The sequence below is a fragment of the Dendrobium catenatum genome, unplaced genomic scaffold (assembly GCF_001605985.2).
Source record: "Dendrobium catenatum unplaced genomic scaffold, ASM160598v2 fragScaff_scaffold_1284, whole genome shotgun sequence".
NCBI classification, from domain to species: Eukaryota; Viridiplantae; Streptophyta; class Magnoliopsida; order Asparagales; family Orchidaceae; genus Dendrobium; species Dendrobium catenatum.
This window is the reverse complement of record NW_021319746.1, coordinates 2,354,087-2,369,520: the sequence shown is the minus strand read 5'-3', so window position 1 is coordinate 2,369,520 and position 15,434 is coordinate 2,354,087.

The following is a 15,434-nucleotide window of genomic DNA, read 5'->3' as shown; positions in this document are numbered from 1 at the left end:
CGCATAATGTCATTTATGATCCCGGCATTCATTTTGATTCTGTTGTTTCTAATCTGCCATTATCGCCCACACAGACAGAACCCCGCTTTCACTGCCACTCAGCTCCCGTGATACCAACTCTACGATCGACACTCCGCTTCTAGTCCGTTCCGACACTCGCATCGTCGATGGATCCTATTCCATTTGGCCCGACTCCACCTCCACATCAGCTTTCTCCCAAGATCCTAGACAACCCCCCGTCATCCGCTCCTTTCGATCTTCCTACATGTTCTCCACCGCCAGCTTTGATTACTACTCTTCCTCCTACTTCTAATCCTTCCCCAACCCTTCCTTTCCTTTCCGCTTTCACCCACGATCTCCTATGAGGCCCATCTTATGGAGGTATGTCACGGTCTTCTTGCCCTCAGAATTGCTAAAATGAATACATATGATGTGGAAATTTGTGGCAAAGCTGCTAGAAGTGATATTTGGAAAGTTTTTACTGCAGGTATGAAAACTCCCCATTTGAATTTGACTGATAAAGCTAATCATGTGCAATGCTCCCAAGCTGTTCGACATAATATCAATTAAGGGTCAGATTCTAATTTTGTGCTGTCAGGTGAGGAGGCTATTGGTTTTAGCCATATTCAAATACTTGAGATGTTAAGTCTTCATGGTAATGAAGCAGCTGAATCAAAACATCCGAGAGCATGTGTTGTTGATATGGGAGCTGGGGAAGAAAAGTTGGAGCAGTTCTTGGCTAACATCAATGAGAAGGATCTACTAGATATGCAAATGACACCTTCCGAGTCATTTGAGAACCAAGAAGATAGCACGGTTGGGCATTCCAAGTTCATTGCAGCACTGACAGTGGTTTATGCTGATACAGCTTTAAGAAACCTGGGGATAAATGAGTGCATTCCATACAATACACCCCTCTTTCAATCCTCCTCTTGGATGGGTGGTGGTCGTGATGGAATTGCTGGAGTAGCACTAGACGAAGGGCGTTTAGCTTGGCAACTATATAAATCAAGAAGAACTCACAAAAATAGCCAAGAAACATGGGGCGAAGTTGATAATATTCCATGGGCAAGGTGGAATTGTTGGGAGAGAAGGTGGTCCTATTCCCCTTGCTATATTATCTTAACCACTAGACACAATTAGAAATCAATACATCAAGTGGAAGGTATCTACCCAAGCCCGAGGCAACACTAATTAAGTATATCCTTATCAAGGAGCAGGGCATGAATTACCGAGGAGTTGGTGCAGGTCCTAACTGTGAAAGAGTTATAGGTAATTATTTTCAACTTATTAAGGGAGGCAATATCACTATTTATCAAGGTGGTCATGGGCCTAATGGTTATTTCCTTGACTTGAAGCTGGATCAGCATTGCAAAAATGAAATATGTTGGTGAGACATATCTAAGGCTGTAAGGCAAGCTCGGCATTTGACTTATATGATAGGATGGTCAATATTCCACACAGTATGTTATGTTACTAATTGTATGTTAGGTGACCTTCTAAAGTCCAAGTCTCTAAAGGAAAGATATGTTAATTTTGGAAGATGTAAATCTTCGATCCCGGAGGGTTGATTATAATTTTTACATCTATCTCCCTCTCTATAACGTGCCTCAACAGAGTCGAGCTCTTTTGACGCAAGGGGAGAATGATGTGGAGCATCATAAATTAAATGTTCCTTAGGACTAGCTTACTCTTGTTTGTTAGAAGCTTTTCTACAATATTCTATAAATAGCTTATATATGTATGCATTGTAGTAGGAAAGACATTGTTGAATGAATATTATCTCTTTTATGAAGCTTTAAAGCTTGTCTTCCTCTTGTTTCCTGGATTGGGATTAAATCCTTCTTGCAGGTTGATTCTTCCGACGATCCACTACATTAGGTGACATATCTAAGATGGATTAAATTTTGGTGGGATCAATATCGATTATGCGGTGCCTCACTATGAATCCTAAGAACTTTCTTGAAGTAAATCCAAAGGTGCACTTTAGAGAATTCATTTTTAGGTCGTAGCGATGCAACCCACAAAAATGACTCTTAAGTCATACAGATAAGCCTCTTTAACTTTGTTCTTGACAACTAAATTATCGATGTAACACTTGACTTGATTGTGGATTAAGTAATCAAAGATATGAGTCATAGCCCCTTGGTAGTTTGCACTGGCATTTTTGAGGCCAAAGGGCATCACCCTATAATAAAAGATTCCTATAGTAGTTTTGAATGCAGTCTTTCTCTTATCTTCTGGGGCCATCTTGATTTGATTATAATCGGATGAGCCATCTATAAAGGAGAAAATAAAATGTGAGGAGGCTGTGTCCACCATGAGTTCAGGTATGGGTAAAGGAAATTCATCCTTGAGACACGCCTTATTTAGATCCCTATAGTCGACACAAATCTAAATTTGAACATTTTTCTTTCAACCTGGCACAATGTTGGCCACCTAAGAGGGATATTGTTTCACTCCGATAAAATCAGCCTCGACCAACTTCTTAATTTTAGAAATGACTTATTACTCGATCTCTAGGCATATACATCGAGGAGTTTATTTAACAAGAATGGCATTATATTTAATTCCAAGTTTATAAACTGTTTCGTCGGTGTATAGACCCAACATTTCATCATATGTCAAGTCGAAGCAATCTCTAAACTCGGATAGAAGCTGAATTAGGACATGAGACTCATCCTCTAAAATACGATACTAATAAAAGTGGGGCAAGGGTCATCATCGATTCCCAGGTTGATCTCTCTTAACTTATCGACTTTCGACTTAATCTCTTCCTCAAATTTAGAGGGTGCATCCCGAACTTGAAGTTCATTGAGATCGTCTAAAGTCTCAAAACAGAGTCCATCGATGGGAATGGCGACATCAGTAGGGATATTCTAAGATTCAAGAGGGTAAGTTATCATTAAATAATATTCATAGTCATTAAATGAACTAACAGTACCAAAGTTGATACCACTTGTTAGATTTTTAATGATTTTTATTTACCAAATATTTTTGTGGTATTTAGACTGAACCTTAGTCCATCGATATTGTACGAGAGCTTTAGAAAAAGAATTCCTTACACAAACAAGAAAGTGGTCAAAACTTAATTCTATTAACTCATTAAAATCTGTCTCATTGAGGGTTACATCACTTTTATCCCTTGAGGAGGAGGAGTCAGAGAAAAATTTCTGGACTTTCCTCACTTCACCACTCAGGTTGGGGGCCTCTTTAATCTCTAACCCTACGATCCTGTCAGTTGACAGTGGGGACAAGGATAGGGCCGCAATCCTTCTACTAAACTTTTTATACATGGTTAATTCAGGTTCATCCTCAGGGTCACTATCCTGATCTAAAGTGAGATCAAACTTTGGAGGAGTATTTGTAATTTTGTAATTGAAAGAAATTGTAACGCCCCATAATTCTAACTCCTCATCGGAACTTGATTCCGGATCAATGTATGCAGGGGTTATTCTTCTTTCAAATGAAGCACGACCTCGACCGCGTGCCCTTAAAGCCATCATCCCACCTCTTTGAGGCAACATGTTTTGATGCCTAAGGATAATGATATTGAGATAATCTTCACTACCTAATTATGTCACTTCTTGATCATTTTCATTTTCTTTTTCTTTTGATTCTTGATTTTGGTTGGAGCTTTATCCACCCATTTTCTCCTCACATTTGATCTCAATATTAAAATGGGATGAGGACCCTTTCAGTATAAAATATACAGCATCCTTGTAGATCCCAATTCCTTGAATTGAGAATGGTTATAAATCACCCCTAATCACATGTTCAATGCCATCTCAATAGTACTTGATACATTGATGTGGGGTAGATGGAATTGTTTCATATTCATAATTCTAAGGCCTACCTAGAAGTGCATTAAAGGACATTGCCAAATCAATTATATAAAATTTCACTTCAGTTTTCAACTCTCTTATCTCTAAGAGAAGGGTAATTGATCCTAAAGCCTTCTTGCTCTTTTTATTGAACCCTTGAAGCACCAAATTGTGGGTTGAGAGCTTGCTAGTATCAATTCTAAGGTATGAGAAGTCTTTTGTTCATCACATTGATCAATGCACCCAGATTAATAAGGACTCTTGATAACTTGAAATTGTCTACATCTACGATAATGTTGAATATTATCTCTTTAATGAAGCTTTGAAGCTTATGTTTTTCTTATTCCCTGGATTGGGATTAAATCCTTCTTGCAGGTCGATTCTTTAGATGATTCACTATATTAGTTTGTATCAGAGCCTGAAGCTTACGAAGATCGATGGACTGCAGAAGAAGGTTGGCTGTCGACGACGATCGAAGCCAAAGAATAAGAAGGGTGGTCGATGATGATCGACACCCAAGAAGGTGGGTTGTCAATGATGATCGAAGCTGGATTGCCTTCTATCAAGCTCAAGCGAATGAATCACTTGATCAGGTAGACATAAACCTTGATCAGATAGACAGAAACCTTCGATGCATAAGGAGAATGTGAATGTCATCGGCAACCATACCGTTGTCTTCGTCTTCGCTCCTCTCGTCCACTTCACGAGATTGCAAACATATTTGTAATCAACCAGCAGTCGCCCATGATTGCCCTTTACTTAAACTCCCGCTCTGGTGGCACGACCCCCCTCCACTTCAATGCCAGATCCATGTTCCCGAACCTCCATCTTCTTCTATTCCTACCACTTCTAATGATTCAAATCATCGCTCATGTGGCGATCCGAGAGCTTACACTCATTTTAGTTCACCCGAACTGGCTGATCCCACTCCCGCTCCCGCCATTAGAGAGCATTCCATCCTCGGCCCGATCTGCTCTAGCTCAAGAAGGATGGGGTAGATAATATCCCAAATACGAGTCCTCTCAACAACACCAACCTCGTCCGATTGGCCAAACCTCCTCCGCTCCCGCCTGACCTGACCGCTCCTGTAAACAATCGTTCTGTTGCCCAAGTCTTCCGTCCGCATGAACTCCCTAACCCGCATAATGTCATTTTTTATCCCGACATTCATTTTGATTTTGTTTTTTCTAATCCGCCATTACCGCCCACACAGACAGAACCCCCACTTTCGCTGCCACTCAGCTCCCGTGATACCAACTCTGCTATCGACACTCCGCTTCTAGTCCATTCTAACACTCACGTCATCGATGGCTCCGATTCCATTTGGCCGGATTCCACCTCCGCATCAGCTTTCTCCCAAGATTCGAGACAACCCCTGTCATCTGCTCCTTTCGATCTTCCTACATGTTCTCCACCGCCAGCTTCGATTACTACTCTTCCTCTTACTTCTAATCCTTCCCCAACCCTTCCTAGTTCCTTTCAGCTGTTACCCACGATCTCCTATGAGGCCCATCTTATGGAGGTATGTCACGGTCTTCTTTCCCTCAGAATTGCTAAAATGAATTCATATGATGTGGAAATTTGTGGCAAAGCTGCTAGAAGTGGTACTAGGAAAGTTTTTACTACAGGTATGAAAAAGCTCATTTGAATTTGACTGATAAAGTTGATCCTGTGCAATGCTCCCAAGTTGTTCGACATAATGTCAATGAAGGGTCAGATCCTAATTTTGTGCTGCCTAGTGAGGAGGCTACTTGAGATGTTAAGTCTTCATGGTAATGAAGCAGATGAATCAAAACATCCGAGAGTAGGTGTTGTTGATATGGGAGCCGGGGAAGAAAAGTTGGAGCAGTTCTTAGCTAATGTCAATGAGAAGGATCTACTGGATATGTAAATGACACCTTCCAAGTCATTTGAGGACCAAGAAGATAGCACGGTTGGGCATTCCAAGTTCATTGCAGCGCTGACAGAGGTTTATGCTGATACGCCTTTAAGAAACATGGGGATAAATGAGTGCATTCCATACAATACACCCCTCATTCAATTCTCCTCTTGGATGGGTGGTGGTCATGATGGAATTGCTGAAGTAGAGCTAGATGAAGGGCATTTAGCTTGGCAACTATATAAATCTCAAGAATAACTCGTAAAAATAGCCAAGAAACATGGTGCGAAGTTGACAATATTCCATAGGCAAGGTGGAATTGTTGGGAGAGAAGGCGGTCTATTCACCTTGCTATATTGTCTCAACCACCAGACACAATTTAGAAATCAATACATCAAGTGGAAGGCATCTACCCAAATCTTGGTCATAATGAGAAACCTTGCAAGCCCGAGGCAACACTAATTAAGTATATCCTTATCGAGAAGCAGGGCATGAATTATTGAGGAGTTGGTGCAGGTCCTAACTGTGAAAGAGTTATAGGTAATTATTTTCAGCTTAGTAAGGGAGGCAATATCACTCTTTATCAAGGTGCTCATGGGCCTGATGGTTGATTCCTTGACTTGAATCTAGATCAGCATTACGAAAATGAAATATGTTGGTGAGACATATCTAAGGCTGTAAGGCAAGCTCAGCATTTGACTTATATGATAGGATGGTCAATATTCCACACAGTATGTTGTGTTACTAATTGTATGTTAGGTGACCTTCTAAAGTCCAAGTCCCTAAAGGAAAGATATGTTAATTTTAGAAGATGCAAAATCTTCAATCCCGGAGGGTTGATTATAATTTTTACATCTATCTCCCTCTCTATAACGTGCCTCGACAGAGTCGAGTTCTTTTGAAGCAAGGGGAGAATGATGTGGAACATCATCACTTAAGTGTTCCTTAGGACTAGCTTACTCTAGTTTGTTAGAAGCTTTTCTAGAAGATTCTATAAATAGCTTATATATGTATGCATTGTAGTAGGAAAGGCATTATTGAATGAATATTATCTCTTTTATGAAGCTTTAAAGCTTGTCTTCCTCTTGTTCCCTGGATTGAGATTAAATCCTTATTGCAGTTTGATTCTTCCGACGATCCACTACATCATGTGGAATATCTAAGATGGCTTCAATTTTGACGGGATCAATGTCGTTTATGCGGTGCCTCACTACAAATCCTAAGAACTTTCCTGAAGTAACACCAATGGTGCACTTTAGAGAATTCATTTTTTGGTCGTACCAATGCAACCCACAAAAATGACTCTTAAGTCATACAGATAAGCCTCTTTAACTTTGTTCTTGACAACTAAATTATCGATGTAACACTTGACCTGATTGTGGATTAAGTCATCAAAGATATGAGTCATAGCCCCTTGGTAGGTTGCACTGGCATTTTTGAGGCCAAAGGGCATCACCCTATAATAAAAGATTCCTATAGGAGTTTTGAATGCAGTCTTTCTCTTATCTTCCGGGGTCATCTTGATTTGATTGTAATCGGATGAGCCATCTATAAAGGAGAAAATAAAATGCTAGGAGGCTATGTCCACCATGAGTTCAGGTATGGGTAAAGGAAATTCATCTTGGGACACGCCTTATTCAAATCCCTATAGTTGACACAAATCTGAATTTGAACATTTTTCTTTCAACCTGGCATAATATTGGCCACCCAAGAGGGATATTGTTTCACTCGGATAAAATTAGCCTCAGCCAAGTTCTTAATTTCAGAAATGACTTGTTACTCGATCTCTAGGAATATGCATCGAGGAGTTTATTTAACAAGAGTGGCATCATATTTAATTCCAAGTTTATAGACTGCTTCGTTGGTGTACAGACCCAACATTTCATCATATATCCAGTCGAAGCAATCCCTAAACTCGGATAGAAGCTGAATTAGGACATGAGACTCATCCTCTAAAACATGGTACTAATAAAAGTGGGGCAAGGGTAATCATCGGTTCCCAAGTTGATCTCTCTTAACTATCGACTTTCAACTTAATCTCTTCCTCAAATTCAGAGGGTGCATCCCGAACTTGAAGTTCATCGAGATCATTTAAAGTCTCTAAACAGAGTCCATCAAGGGGACTGACGACATCAGTAGGGATATTCTGAGATTCAAGAGGGTACATTATCATTAAATAATATTCATAGTCATCAAATGAACTAACGGTACCAAAACTGATACCACTTGTTAGATTTTTATTGATTTTTTTTTGCCAAATATTTTTGTGGTATTTAGATTGACCCTTAGTCCATCTATATTGTACAAGACCTTTAGAAAAAGAATTTTTTACACAAACAGGAAAGTAGTCAAAACTTAATTCTATTAACTCATTAAAATCTGCCTCATTGAGGTTTACATCACTTTCATCCCTTAAGGAGGATGAGTCAGAGAAAAATTTCTGGACTTTCCTCACTTCACCACTCAGGTTGGGGGCCTCTTTAATCTCTAACCCTACGATCCTGCCAGCTGACAGTGAGATCAAGGATAGGGCCGCAATCCTTCTACTAAACTTTTCATATATGGTTAATTCAGGTTCATCACTTTTAAACTTTGGAACATCAACCTCATGGTCACTATCCTGATCTAAAGTGAGATCAAACTTTGGAGGAGTATTTGTAATTTGTAATTAAAAGAAATTGTAACGCCCCATAATTCTAACTCCTCATCGAAACTTGATTCTAGATCAATGTATGCAGGGGTTATTCTTCTTTCAAATGAAGCACAACCTCAACAGCGTGCCCTTAAAGCCATCATCCCACCTTTTTGAGGCAACATGTTTTGAGGCATAAGGATAATGATATCGAGATAATCTTCACTACCTAATTCTGTCACTTCTTGATCTTTTTTCCTTTTCTTTTTCTTTTGATTCTTGATTTTGGTTGGAGCTTTATCCACCCATTTTCTCCTCAATTTTGATCTCAATATTAGAATGGGACGAGGACCCTTTTGGTATAAAATATGCATCATCCTTGTAGATCCCAATTTCTTTAATGGAGAATGGTTATAAATCATCCCTAATCACATGTTCAATGCCATCTCATTGGTACTTGATACATTGGTATAGGGTAGATGGAACCGTTCTATATTCATAAGTCTAAGGCCTACCTAGAAGTGCATTAAAAGACATTGCCGAATCAATTATATGAAATTTCACTTCTGTTTTCAAATCTCTTATCTCTAAGAGAAGGGTAATTGAGCCTAAAGCCTTCTTGCTCTTTTTATTGAACCCTTGAAGCACCAAATTGTGGGTTGAGAGCTTGCTAGTATCAATTCTAAGGTATGGGAGAGTCTTTTGTTCATCACATTGATCGATGCACCCAGATTAATAAGGACTCTTGATAACTTGAAATTGCCTACGTCTACGATAATGTAAAGTGGGAGATTATGGTCGGCAGTTCCTAAGAGTAAATATTCATCTGAAAATGTCACCCCGGGGATTTTCTTGAAGTAGAGTGCCTCCTCTTTTGAAGTTGAAGCCAACTGAGATAGGAAAATCTCGAGGTCGAGAAGTGACTTAATTAAGGATTTCCTCATTTCTTTGGATATACGGATGGTGTCGTAGATACTTAATTTGCCTGGGAACTTCCTAAGATGGGCAAAAATGTTATAGTCAACCTTAAGAATAACAGACTCAAAACCTGGCAGAATTAAAGGAAAATCAAATTGTTGAGGAGGACTTAGAATTGGATCTTTAGAGATAGCTTACTTTCCCTTATCTTGAGGGGAAAGCCTAGGGGGTAATACCTTACCACCATGAAGTTACACCTGCTCAACATCTTCAGGAGGGAAAACTAAAATGGTGCCTATACTCACCATGGGCATTGGGTCATCATTTCTTGAAAGGGAGTCAAAATCTGAGAGGTTTATCACGATAGGACTTTCTTGAAAATCAATTTGAGGGAAGTCACTTTTTGATAAGGCTTCAAACTCAACTTCTCCTTGAAGGGTCAATTCAGGAAGGTTGGATTTTTTTAAATTCATATTGATCTCAGCTGAGTTTTGACTTGGAGGGGAAGAATTATCAACTTGTATTTTAGTATCATGGTTTTCCTCTTTCAAGATTTCCTTTTGGAAGAGCTGGGAGATAACTCCCTTCAACTGCCTCATGTACACTTTTTTTATCTGTCTAAATTGAGCAGCACAAGTATGGATTATATTCCTTAAAGTTCTTGTCCTTTGGAGATGTTTTTCCTTAGGAGTTCTTTTAGTTGAGTAGTCAAACGGGCATGGTCGAGAGCTGGCTATTATAGCTTCCCTCTCTTCCCCTTCAACAGTGACAAGGGCGTAAAAATGACTCCCTTTAAGGAGGGGAGAGGAAGCAAGAATAATCTACCCTAAAGTCTTGGCTGCAATAACTTTCCTTGATTTAGCTATTTTCTTTCTTACTCTTCTCAAGTAGTTCTTCTCTAATTTGTACTAGTAAATGGGATCCAAGAGCTCGATCCCTCCTCAAAACTAGACTTAATAATAGTAGGGGGCTCAACAGTTAACTTAGGTGGCTTCTCCTCATCACTGGAAATAGGGGAATAGGTCCCGTCCATACAATCATCTCTACCACAGGAGGGATTTCCTTAGTAGCATCCAAATCAATTATCTTATGGCCATCCATTAAAAATTCAAGAGTGCTGAAACCCATCCATACAGTATTTGCTTCCCAAATCAATTTTCTTACATGCTAGGCCTTTATCGAAGGAAAAGATCAACTTGCCAACCATTGTCACATAATTTGAGTTTTTGTAATTGAATAAGAGGATTGGATTAGATATTTTTTAAAGAAAAATTTTTCTTTTAAAAAATTGAAAGTCATAACAGAATCTAGGTTTTCTCATATATGCCAGGTTGAAAGAACTGCAAACTGATATATAACGATAGAATACAAAGGTTAGTTATGAGTTTAAGGAGAGGTGAAATCTTCTTAGCATATACTAGCCCACAAGGAGACATTGAAGGATAGTAAAAGATGGTGTAGATTTCAAATTAAGATTGAAAAGGATTTTTAAAAAGATCTTGATTTTGAAATTAAAAGTGAACTTCTTCCAAATTTTGAAACACAACAGGCCAAACTTTCATCACATATGAAGGCTTACAAAATAAGGCAAAAATTCAAAAAGACTAGTTGCCTAACTCTCTCCATTCCATGAGTCAAATGGAAATGGAAGGTCAAGACAAAAATATTGAGAAATTAAAGATCTTGGGACCAAGATCAACAGAGCTCCTTACAATTTTAAAACTCTATGTATTGAGTCAAATTCAATATAACACATGTTCATAAAATTGGGAAGGAGATCTTAAAACTCTAATTTGATGCTATCGCCCCACCAAACGAATTAGGGGCAGAAGGTCAAAATCCAATTTTTCGATAGAGGTCTCACCTCTCTTTTTGACAAGTCTTTTTTTTTATATATTGTCCACACTCACCCAAGGGGGAAATAGGTAGAGGTACCAACAAAAGAAAAGGTAGTTAAGACTAACAATGAAACAAAATTTCACCATTATCAGAGATTGAGAGAGAGATTTACTCCCACCGGGTGTGCCATTTTTTTGTTGGTGGAAGTTTTGAAAAGGGGTTTTTGAAAGAGTTAATCTTATTTGGGATATTTGAGTTTTAAATTCATAGTCTCAAAATCGAACGCCTCATATATAAATGATATATTGTCCTTAAAGAAAAGACATTATTTACTAACGGGTTCAGGTGATAAAAATGAAAGTTGTCATCCCGATTATAATAGTTGAATTCAAATAGGAATCATATACGATCTTGAAGGGTTAAAATGAGATTCTATCAATATTCAACCATTATAATCAGGATGAGAGATCATTAATTTCATATTCCATATCATAATAGCGAATGATATATATGTCCCTCCAAGGAGAGAAAATATCACCCATTATTGATCAATGGGATATGACGATAATGATCGTTATTGACTTCAATTTCTTAAAGAAGATTAATTTTGAGTTTTGAAAATTGATTTTAAAAAAGGAGGATGTGGATTCTAAATCTCCTACGAGCACTAGCCCTTATAGTTAATTATATTATAAGAAATTGAAATTTTTTATGAAAACTCTCGATTAAAATAGTGACAAATTTTTGCTTAAAATTTTGTATGAGTGATATCAAAAAAGATGGATTTAGAATTTCAATAGGAATTAGAGCAAGATTGAGCTCAAATTTGGAGGGTTAACCCCAGACACATTTCTTATCAATATGCAATTGATATACTCTCAATCAGGGGTCAATTAACTCAAGAATCACTAGGAAAGGCTCTCAGGACCTAAGCCTTTAGCCCTGGATTTTGGTCTGGATATTCTGAATTTAAATTGGATTCTAGATTTAAGTGCATGGATATGGATTATCCCGATCATTAATAATCACTTGAATGATCATTAATTTTTTAGATAATATTGGAGTTGGATAAGAGGTTAAAATGATTGAGTCTGGGCTAACTGAAGGTCAGAATTGTCCTTGAAGTTTGAACTGGTTTGAGGTCTAGATTGATTCTAGGGTTTGGGGTGACCCTAGTGTCTAGGTAGGTATGGGGCCTAAATAAAGTCATAGTGACCTCATATAAAAGTGATGTCAACAATATGAAAGCAACAAAACTTTGATAAATTTTTTTATACATTGTCTACAAGAAATTTCTTTCTTGAAGTTTGTTAATGCTTCTGATATAACCAAAGATGCCACAATACTTTGTTCATTATTTAGTGAATTTATTTATTAGATTGACCCAAAAAATGTTGTGTAATTACTAATTGACAATGCTTTTAATTATAAAAAGGCTAGAGAGCTGTTAAACGATAAATACAAAAATATTTACTTGTCATCATATGCAATACATTGCATTAACTTGATCCTCAAAGACATTGGAAGCATGCCTTGCATTATAAAACTGACAAGAAAAGACTGGGTTGGAAAGAAATTGTAAGGCCCAGTGCAATAAGAAATTGTTGATGCTTATGAAAAGCCCTCCCTAGGATATCTCTATGATGGCATGCATAGAGCAAGAAATCCTATAAAGAGAATATTCAAAAATATAAAAAAAAAATGTACAAGCCCTACACAAGTATAAATAAGAGAAGATGAGATACTCAGTTAAGACAACGCATACACTCAATAGCTTACTTCCATAATACTCATTTTTTAGTATGATAGAGAAAATTATTGTAACATAATGAAAGTTATGCAAGGTTTTGTAGGTCTGATTGGTAATAAAGATATATGTGCTAAACCATTATTGACAATGAATGTGGTGAGATTTTATCGTGATAATTTGGAGAGTTTTGGAAGCACATTTCTTCTAAAAAAGGCAAAAGAAATATAGCCTGGTACGAACTTATGCATATAATTTAATATTGAATTTATAAAATACAGCTTAAAATTATTAATATTATTTAAATTGTAGATGAATAGTGAAAGATGTTTTGCTATAGTACACAAAACTTACTAAACTTAGTTGTTCGAATCTTGAGCCAAACATTATCGTCATCTGTATGTGAAATAAATTAGAGTGTATATGAACATATTCATAGTAAAAGGCAAAAGCACTAGAAACATCAAAGATTTAATGATTTTGTATATGTACAATATAACCTCAATTTGAGGAATATGTATTACATTAATGTATATTATTATATTTCTTTCATTAATATTGCATATCATATTTATCAATTATCAAATTTCATTTTAACTTTGTAGGCTACAGCTTGAAAAGCAAAATTTTGATCCTTTAGATTTTGTTAATATTAAAATGAAAGACTTTTGGGTGCTTGATGAAGAGTTGAATCCATAACTTAATTTAGTGGATTTGGAGATAAAAATTTATAAAAATGATGTAGTACCTCCTATTGAAGAGTCAAATATAGCTTCTACTAGACCATCTCAAGGTATGTTTATAATTAATTAAATATAATTTAATTAGGTGAAAACTAAAATAAATACTTATTATTTTGCATTCCTAGTTTGCTCATAAATATCATTTGAAATATGTTGATGATGAGGACAAAGTGCTTGGATGTGAGGATGTTGATGCATTTGAGGTAGAAGATTTTAGGGGAGAAGGATTTGAAGATGCATTATTAGTTGATACAAATTTAGGAGATTATTAAATTCACTTAGTCTTTTTGAGTTTTTTAATGTGTGAACCTAAGTAAATGATTAAATATGGACTTTTAAGTGGATTAATAATTTATTTTTATAAATATGAATATGTAGTTTTGTCATCTTTATAAATTTAATAGTGTACATTCATTTTTTGCTTATTGTATTTTATATTATGCTATTTGTATTGCATATCTCTTATTGGGGGTTAATTTTCTTTTCATTTCATTTATAGAACATCATTTACTATATAAAAGGAAATGAAGATTTCAAATAAAATTTAGAGGAGAAATTATGATAATTTATGTTACTCATTAATTTGTCTTTAATTTTAAAAATAATATATGTTACACTATTTTATACATATCATAATTATTTATTTTTATCTTATGTTTTAATGGATTGCATCATTATTACATCAATGATATTAAATTTAAATAAAATTAGTATTTATTGCGTTGAGGGTTCAGCCGCGGTCGAACTTTTAAACTGTTAACCCCTCCTTTTCACCTCGTTCATTGGCCAACCTGTTCTTCAGAACCTTGTAAGCCTCCTCAAAGTCTAAGCCCCTTTTCATGTGGAAAGTGAGGCATACTCTATAAATATGGAGAAGATTAAGGAAAAATTTGGAGTGCATCATCGGACCGCCCATATTGATTCCTTCAATTATAAAGTATTCATGCAACATTTAAGTGTCTTAATGATGTACAAATTAAGTGCTCTTGGTTTCATTTGACACGATTTTCTTATTGTTTTTCAAAATATTTTTTTAATATAAAAATTTTAACTTTTGTATTAAAAAATAGCTTTAAGAAACAGAAAGAAAATTGTCCCAAATGAAACTTAAATCTTAATTAATTATCCTCACATAAATAATATAGATTAAGAAAATGAATAATATAATAGTCATTATTAATTTATATAAGATGAAAGGCCGATTTAAGGGTGAACATGATAAATATGTGCCCCTATTTTTTTAATATATTTTTTATTTACAAGAAATTCATATTAATAAACACTTATAGTTTTGTTGCGGGCTACAATATACGCGGCGGTAGAGTTTGGAATTTTACGTTCGAGTGTTGTATGAATATTTAGCACACAAACAGGAAAGAAAAATAACACCAGGATTTTTACGTGGAAAACCCGAAAGATGGAGAAAACCATGGGGCCACGCCCAGTTGAAGAGTTCCACTAGTGTTGCGTGAATTACAAAAAGCTGATTCGTCCCACAAGTCAGGACGATCATATTACAATAAGTTTTTCCTGAATTGAAATTCAATTACATAGTTATACAGAATTCTGGCGTCTCCTGAATATCTAGCAGAATTCCGGCGTACTCAGGCGGCGGAAAGAACTCCGGCGGTGGTCGAGCTGGAGCTGATTCTCCTCCTTCTTCTCTTCTTCTTCCTTCTCTTGCTTGAGTCTCCTCTTACAAGAAAAGAGGGCTCTATTTATAGATTTTCTTGAGTGGCATAGCTTGTAAATAGGTGTGAGATTAGGGGCAAATAGGGAGTGATTGAATGAATGGCTCATATTGAATCCCTTGATCGTGCACCATTCGTTAGACATTTGAAGGTTTTTGTGA